The following is a 9,734-nucleotide window of genomic DNA, read 5'->3' on the forward strand; positions in this document are numbered from 1 at the left end:
CTCTGAACTCTAAGAGCCATTCCAAGGTCACGTTTGTTAAAACACAGAAGAAAAATGTTGAGTTGTGCATACTGCTCAGGGCCTTGCCTGCCTACTTCAGTTATATTTACATTTCCATAGCTAGGAAAGGACATGAACATAACCCATTCTATAAAAATAAAAGTCCTCCCAGAAAAGACTTGCATGTGTACCTGTGGTCATAGAAGTTTTCAGTGGCATCTCAAATGCATTTTGAGTGAATTTCCCAATGGCAAGGTTAAGCTGAAAATCAGGTTGCATTTTTCTTGCTCTTTTTTTTTTTTTTTTTGCATTGGGAAGTCAGTCTTTCTTTGTGACTCTCTTCTTTTTTAAAACTTTGAGTTATCATTTGCCTAATGCCAGAAGTTGGGTGAGGGGTGGAGGGTTGGAGTAAAGAACTCAGGGAGGGGAGACCAAAAAGATGGGCAAATTTTGGAATGAAAGTAAACAAAACAATTTAATAAAGATATAAGAAAAATAAAACTAGACACATTAAATCTAATAGAAGAGAATGTGGAGAACTGACTTGAACACATTAGCACAAGTGACAATTTCCTGAACAGAACACCAATAGCTCAGGCACTAAGATCAACAATTAATAATTGTTACTTCATGAAACTGGAAAGCTTCTACAAGGCTACAGAGACCATCAATAGGACAAAATGGCAGCCTACAGAATGGGAAAAGATCTTCACTAACTCTATATCTGGCAGAGGACTAATATTCAAAATATATAAAGAACCCAAGAAATTACACACCAACCAACCAAATTTAATTAATAAATTAATTAAAAAATGGGTTATAGAGCTAAATAGAGACTTATTTAGAATCTCCAATAGCCAAGAAGAACATAAGGAAATGTTCAATATCCTTAGTAATCAGGGAAATGCAACTCGAAATGACCCTGATACATCTTACATCTTACATCTGTCAGAAAGGCTAAGATATGATAGTATATATAAGTGACTCTAAAAATTCCACCAGAGAACTCCTAAACCTGATAAACAGCTTCGGTGAAGTAGCTGGATATAAAATTAACTCAAACAAGTCAATGGCCTTTCTCTACACAAAGAATAAACAGGCTGAGAAAGAAATTAGGGAAACAACACCCTTCTCAATAGTCACAAATAATATAAAATATCTTGGCGTGACTCTAACTAAGGAAGTGAAAGATCTGTATAATAAAAACTTCAAGTCTCTGAAGAAAGAAATTATAGAAGATCTCAGAAGATGGAAAGATCTCCCATGCTCATGGATTGGCAGGATCAATATTGTAAAAATGGCTATCTTGCCAAAAGCAATCTACAGATTCAATGCAATCCCCATCAAAATTCCAACTCAATTCTTCAACAAATTAGAAAGTGCAATCTGCAAATTCATCTGGAATAACAAAAAACCTAGGATAGCAAAACTCTTCTCAAGGATAAAAGAACCTCTGGTGGAATCACCATGCCGGACCTAAAGCTTTACTACAGAGCAATTATGATAAAAACTGCATGGTACTGGTATAGCGACAGACAAGTAGACCAATGGAATAGAATTGAAGACCCAGAAATGAAGCCACACACCTATGGTCACTTGATCTTCGACAAGGGAGCTAAAACCATCCAGTGGAAGAAAGACAGCATTTTCAACAAATGGTGCTGGCACAACTGGTTGTTATCATGTAGAAGAATGCCAATTGATCCATTCCTATCTCCTTGTACTAAGGTCAAATCTAAGTGGATCAAGGAACTTCACATAAAACCAGAGACACTGAAACTTATAGAGGAGAAAGTGGGGAAAAGCCTTGAAGATATGGGCACAGGGGAAAAATTCTTGAATAGAACAGCAATGGTTTGTGCTGTAAGATCAAGAATTGAAACTGCAAAGCTTCTGCAAGGCAAAAGACACCATCAATAAGACAAAAAGGCCACCAACAGATTGGGAAAGGATCTTTACCTATCCTAAATCAGATAAGGGACTAATATCCAATATATATAAAGAACTCAAGAAGGTGGACTCCAGAAAATCAAATAACCCCATTAAAAAATGGGGCTCAGAACTGAACAAAGAATTCTCACCTGAGGAATACCGAATGGCAGAGAAGCACCTAAAAAAATGTTCAACATCCTTAATCATCAGGGAAATGCAAATCAAAACAACCCTGAGATTCTACCTCACACCAGTCAGAATGGCTAAGGTCAAAAATTCAGGTGACAGCAGATGCTGGCGAGGATGTGGAGAAAGAGGAACACTCCTCCATTGTTGGTGGGATTACAAGCTTGTACAACAACTCTGGAAATCAGTCTGGTTGTTCCTCAGAAAATTGGACATAGTACTACTGGAGAATCCAGCAATACCTCTCCTGGGCATATATCCAGAAGATGTCCCAACCGGTAAAAAGGAAACATGCTCCACTATGTTCATAGCAGCCTTATTTATAATAGCCAGAAGCTGGAAAGAACCCAGATGCCCCTCAACAGAGGAATGGATACAGAAAATATGGTACATTTACACAATGGAGTACTACTCAGCTATTAAAAAGAATGAATTTATGAAATTCCTAGCCAAATGGATGGACCTGGAGGGCATCATCCTGAGTGAGGTAACACAATCACAAAGGAACTCACACAATATGTATTCACTGATAAGTGGATATTAGCCCAAAACTTAGGATACCCAAGATATGAGATACAATTTGCTAAACGCATGAAACTCAAGAAGAATGAAGACCAAAATGTGGACACTGTGCCCCTTCTTAGAAGTGGGAACAAAACACCCATGGAAGGAGTTACAGAGACAAAGTTTGGAATTGTGATGAAAGGATGGACGATCTAGAGACTGCCATATCCAGAGATCCATCCTATAATCAGCTTCCAAATGCTGACACCATTGCATACACTAGCAAGATTTTGCTGAAAGTACCCAGATATAGCTCTCTCTTGTGAAACTATGCTGGGGCCAAACAAACACAGAAGTGGATGCTCACTGTCAGCTATTGGATGGATCACAGGGCTCCCAATGGAGAAGCTAGAGAAAGTACCCAAGGAGCTAAAGGGATCTGCAACCCTATAGTTGGAACAACATGATGAACTAACCAGTACCCCAGAGCTCTTGTCTCTAGCTGCATATGTATCGAAAGATGGCCTAGTCGGCCATCACTGGAAAGAAAGGCCCATTGGACTTGCAAACTTTATATGCCCCAATACAGGGGAATGCCAGGGCCAAAAGAATGGGAATGGGTGGGTAGGGAAGTGGGGGGGGGTATGGGGGACTTTTGGGATAGCATTGGAAATGTAATTGAGGAAAATACGTAATAAAAAAAAAGAAAAAAGAAAAAAAAAAGAAAATCATTTCTTGAACACTAAAACAAAAAAACAAAACAAAACAAAACAAAAACAAACAAACAAAAAAATCAAGTGATAGTACATGCTGGAGAGGATTTAGAACAAGGAAGACATCTTTCATTGCTGGTGGGAGTGCAAACTTTTACAACCACTTTGGAAATCAATTTGACAGTTTTCCAGAAAATTGGTGTAGGACCTAGCTATGCACACATGTCCAAAGATGTGCCACTATAACACAAGTATCGTTGTTCAACAATGTTCATACCAACTTTATTCGTAATAGCCAGCAAATAGAAACAACCTAGATGTCCCTCAACTAAAGAAAGGATAACAAAAAGGTGGTACATCTACAAAATGGAAAAGTACTTAGTTATTAAAAACCAAGGATATGAAATTTGCAGGCACATGGGGGGTAGAGAATATCATCCTGAATGAGATCACCCAGACTCAGAATGACACTCATGGTACATTTTCACTTATAAGTGGACATTACACATAAAATACAGGATAACAATGCCACCATCCACAGACACAAAGAAACTTAAGTAACAAGGAGGGTCCAAGGCAAGACACTTGAGTCTTACTCAGAATGGGAAATAAAAGAGACAATGGAGGTTGATGAACGGAGGGAACTAAGTTGGAGAGGTGGTGGGGAAGAAATCAAGTGTGGAGAGAAGGGGAGAAGAGTTGGGGAGGACTAGGAGAGTGAATGGAAATTGGTGAGTTGCATCTCTGGTATGTCTGGTCAGAGACCTGGGACAGAGGAGGCTCATGGGAATCAATGGAGGTGACCTTAGCTGAGACTCCTAGTAATGTGGAATATGGAGACTGAAATGACCACCTCCTGTAGTCAGACAGGACTTCGAGTTTAGGAAGAGGGACACACACAAAGCTCTGGACCCAAAATTTGTCCTGCCTAAAATCAATGCAGAGAAAACAATGGAGTAGAGACTTAAGGAATGGCCAACTAATGACTGGCTCAATTTGATTCCTATCCCATGGGAGAGAGCTAACACTATTAAAGATACTCTGCTATGCTTGTAGAGTATAGCATACACAAGAGCTTAGCAAAATGGTCTTCAGAGAGGTTTCATCAAGCAGCTGATGGAAACAGGTGCAGAGACCTACAGGCAAACATCAGGTGGAGCTCAGGGAGTCTTATGGAAGAATAGGATATAGGATTAGGCAATCTGGAGGGGTCAAGGACAGGACATGAAGAACTACAGAGTCCACTAACCTGGATCCATGGGGGCTTGCAAAGAATGAACCACTTATCAAAGGACATGCATGGGCTGGCTCTATGTCCCTTATACATTTGTAGTACATGAACACATGCTACAAATGTGAAGCTTGGTCTTCATGTAGGTCCACTAGCAATCCTAGTAGGGGCTGTCACTGACTCTGTTGCCTACCATGGGATCTGCTTCTCTTAGCTAGACTGCCTGGTTCAGAACCCAGGGGGAGAGGATGTGCTTAGTCCTGTTGTTTGAGATTCCATGGTAGGGCAGTTCCCAAGGGAGTCTTCACCTTCTCTGAAAAGGTTAAGGGATCATGAGAGAAGGGATTTGTGAGGGTGTGACTATCTGGAGAGGAGGTAGGAAGGCTGTGATCAGGATGTGAGGTGAATAAATAAATTAATGAAAACAATTCCACAACAGTATAAAATTAATGTAGAAAGAAAAATGCTTTGGGGAATTAGAGAGAGGTACTTTGAGATTCAATAAGGATGCCTATAGGACTTAAGGGCACACACAGTTATATGAAAGTAATTCGCAATGACTTACAGCATCTGACTTCTAACCATAGTTTGGGGACTAGGAGTATTTGACCACACTTCCAGTTTATTCATCTTGGAGTAACTGAAAGGAAGAAAATGTCCTATATCACATTATACAACATCAATGGCACTTAGAATTCCACCATTGATGTCTGAAATTGATAAAACTAGATTTAAAGGAAGATTATATGTTAATGAAATTTTCTTTATTTAAATATTCTCTTAAATAGCTAAATAATGATGTTTTTAAATCACATAATAACTTTGTCCAGTTCTTTTGTGAAACTTCCTTTCTAAGTAATAAAAAAATCCTTTAGCTATTTTAAGACTCTTTCTTTCAGGATAAATATCATAATCACAAAATTTCATCTTTGATTTTCAGTTTTCTGTTCCTTTATGAACAAATTCATTTTACTAGTTCTTCGGGTCTTGTGATATGCACAGATTTGCAGTACTTAGCAAGTCTTTGAAACATAATAAATACATATATAAACTCTTAGATAATTCATGGAGTAAGTTGTATGTTATGAAAATTATTCAGGAAAATAATGTTGTGATGTGGACCTAGCTAGAGTCAGCAGCATTGCCACCTATACATGAGAATCAGAAGGGCTCTCAGTTATGAATATTTATGTAACAGACTGAATAAAATAAAATGTAAAGATGTAAGATTATAACTTTTAAAATCTTATTTGTGTGATAGACATTTTCAGGTTTGAGTAGATTGGGCAAAATAACTATTCCTGCTAATTCTCAAAATACAGCCAGATCTAGAACACATTATTAAAATTAATAACTTTCTCACAATTTAAAAGTCTTTATCAAATAAAGTCAGAGAACAGAGGACAGGATCTCATGGTCCACAAACAGGAAATCTAACTGGGTAGCTTTCAATAGCCATTGTTAGACCGTTGCAAGCTCTTGGCAGCAGACTGGTATTTGCTAGAACATTTCCATGTAGTCATTTATAGCTCCAAGAACTCCTAAGCAGAAGCTGCGGCCTCCATGGCTTAATATTGGAAGTCACACTTTGTTATTCCTGTTATAATCTATTGTTTACAAAGTTAGCTGTATTCCTGATGGCCAAGCATCCCACAAGGGTGAAATGGCAGGCTGCAGGCATAGCTGGGAACTATTTTGGTAGTTGGGTAGCACAAGCACTGAGTTTGTTCTACTTATTTGGCTCCCTCTTGATATCAGTCACAATTTCTGCCTCTCTGCCTCTCTGCATGCTTAGAAATGTGATGACAATAATGAGTACTTTTCTTAACAGCCGAGTAATAGTCCATTGTTCAAATATACCCCATTTTCATTGTGTATTCAACACTTGGATAACATCTACGCTGCTTCCAATTTCTGAATATTATGAATAGAGCAGTTGAGTAAGTATCCATGTAAAGATGAACTTTGTGTTGAAGGGCCAAATAAACACAATCCTTTAGTTTAGCTTTTTTTTTTTTTTTAGTAGAAAAACAAGAAAAACTTTGATATTGTCACATTTATTAGTTCTTACTTTTGTTTCCTATATGCTTAGGTGACCATGGTAAATTTATGTAAAAGAGAAACAAGAATGTAAAGAAAGAAACTTAGAATAAGGGGGGGGGTATATTGCTATGAGGAAGTACTGTGATTCAAAACAACTTGGGGATGAAAGGGTTTATTTAGCTTCCTCTTTTATATTCCTGTTCATCAGCAAAAGCAATCAGGAAAGGTACTCAAACAGGTCAGGAACCTGGAGGCAGGACCTGAGGCAGAGGTCATAAAGAAGTGCTCTTTACTGGCTCCCTCCCACCTGGTATGCTCAGCCTGCTTTTTTATAGGCCCAGGATTCCTAGCCTAGGGATGGCATCACACACATTCTCCCTCATCAGTCCCTAAGTAAGAAATTAGATGACTTTATCTTATGTTAAATTGACATAAAACTATCCCCCACAATGTTTCACTCCCCAAAGTAATTGTTCCTCCCTCCTGTGATTTGAAAGCCACACACACAATCATATCTGGTGCTGCTGTTTTTGAACCTTAATGAGGACATATGTGAAAAACAGAAGTCTTCTACTGCATGACAGTAAGACATTCATACACATATAAAATTAAACAGGTGAGTATGTAAATAAATAGATAATTAATAATAAATAAGTAAGTAAATAAATAAGCAGGACCAAATATCAAGAACTTTGGAATATGATTTTCATCACTAAAGATATCTGTTCCTATGAAGAACTGGGGAGATGGCAAATGGTTACTTTTTTTGAGGAAATAATGAAAGGATTCAGTGAGGACAGGCTGGACCCAGAGCATTTGCTTTTCTTTTACCACACAGGTTCTTATCCCCCACCCCACCCCTCTGTAAAAATGGAGTGGGTAGACAGTAAGGGGTAAGTGAACAGGAAGGATCTTTGGTTTTCCACAGGAGAGTAACAATTCAAATGCGAACAAGAAATTCAGATGGGAGGATGGAAACTCTGCAGCCCTCAGAGGCAGCCTGGATGCCACCTGAGAGAGGTTGTGGGTATTATAGCTCTCTGTTCTCTCAGCAAGTCTCCCAGCTCTGATCTTTCAAAGTCTCAGAATGACAATCAGGAGCAGTGTTGCATAGCAAGTCTTTAGAAAGCCGGCCACCAACAAAGGTAGCAAGGGACCACTGTGAGCAAACATCTACTCAACAAAGACAGGGCACTACAGCAGGATCTTAAAAGGGATTCTGCCAAAGTTTAGCCTACTAAACCATCAGAAAGTGATGTTTCATTTAGAGGAAATAGCTACACACCATGCATTAAGAGGTGAGCACAGTTCAGAAATTGTACCTTAGGAGGCTGATGCAAGATCAGTATGGGTTCAAGGTCAGCCTTGGCTGCTGAATGAGAACATTTCTAGAATGAAAGCAAGCAACTGAGAAAAATAATGTGGTACAAATACACAATGAAATTTTAACCAAGTATAATGAAAAATTAAACAATAACATTTAAAGGAAAAATGATGGGATGTAAACTATTATACTAGACAAAAAACTCAATTTCAGAAACATAAGTGCCATATTTTGTACTGTTTTGTCTCCTGTTTATCTCTGTGTCTCTCTCCTCATCTCTTTGTTTCTTTGTATGTCTCTCTCTGTCTCTCTGTATCTAGTCTCTGTCTCTGTCTGCGTCTCTGTCTCTGTCTCTCTCTCTCTCTGGCGTGTGTGTGTGTGTGTGTGTGTGTGTGTGTGTGCACGCTCATGCACTGTTAAAGAGGATCTCAAGACAAGAGAATAGCATCTTAATGGGAGAGGAAGGAGAAAGGGAGAGGGTGGAACACGTAATGTTAAAGTAGAGGAAGAACTATTGTGAAGGGACAGCAAGAAGGGGCAAGGCAGGGATAAGAGAATGCCATCAGAAATGAACAAAGAATGCATAAAAATTCCATAAGGCAATCTACTGTTTACATGTTAAATTAAAATATAAGTAAATGGACAACACCTTTTATTTTTGGAAAAGCTTTTTACTGATTGCGATTTCTAAGTACTGGAGGTATATTAAGAGATAAACCAGAACTATTTTTAAAGTTTTAACATAATTAGAAGTTGTGTCAGCCTTAAAAAAAATACATAAAAAAATAAAGATCTACTGTGCCAAATAAATAGTTGAGAAGAATAAAAGTTAGCAACAACACATATAACATATATGCATTTATCTGTATACACACAAAAATAGAGACAATTTTTCTTTTCTGCACTGAATTGAGATGTTTATGACTTCAGATTTTTCCTAAAACTTAGAGTTTATGTTCCTTTCAGCCAAATACATTCATACTTTGGTATAATTTGGTTGGAATCAGGTTAACAAATGTTCTATATAAAGTTATACTATATTAATTATATTACCTTATGTTAATTATATCACCTTATATTAATTATACTGCCTCTTTGAGGACATTTTTATATTTTTATACTTAAAATTGAGTGTTAAGTGCTGCAAGAGTAATCACAGTTCTGAATAGAGATGCTGTTATCTGCTGTGGTTGTGCTCAATATAATTCTCCAACACGTGACCGGATAAAGCAGGGAGCTCACTTAAGCCTAGGAATTAGAGTCTAGCCTTGGCAACATAGTGAGAACCTGTATCAAAACCACGAAGATAAAAAGATAAGTGTAAATGAAAGAAGAATAGTGGCAAAGGGTCTTTCCCAGAGCAGGGTTGGGGGAGAAGATCTGTGATGTCCAGAGCTCCCAAATTCCCACCAGACTGGTACCCTTGTCATGTGTTCTGCTTCTGAAGATATGCATTCTACAGGACACCTAACATATTCAAGAGTGGAAGTTTATAGACAGCTTGGCTCTCACATATCTGCCATTCTTACTTTAGGCATCAATATTACTATTAAGGAGTAATATTAAGTGTGATTTAATTCATAAACATATATTAATCAAAACAGTACTCTATAATGTGTTTAGTTTTTACAAAATGGGTTTTATAATCATTCTGAAGCTTTCTTTTGAGAATGGTAAACAACCTTAGTAAGGTCATATAAGTTGTAGCAAGAAATAGAGTAGGAATTTATATCCCAGCCTGACTAATTGCAGTTTGGTATTAGCCTTTATTCAAGTTACCCGTTTCAACTCTTAATTACAT

The sequence above is a fragment of the Mus caroli genome, unplaced genomic scaffold (assembly GCF_978045245.1).
Source record: "Mus caroli unplaced genomic scaffold, Mus_caroli_1 scaffold_4, whole genome shotgun sequence".
In the NCBI taxonomy this organism is placed as follows: domain Eukaryota; kingdom Metazoa; phylum Chordata; class Mammalia; order Rodentia; family Muridae; genus Mus; species Mus caroli.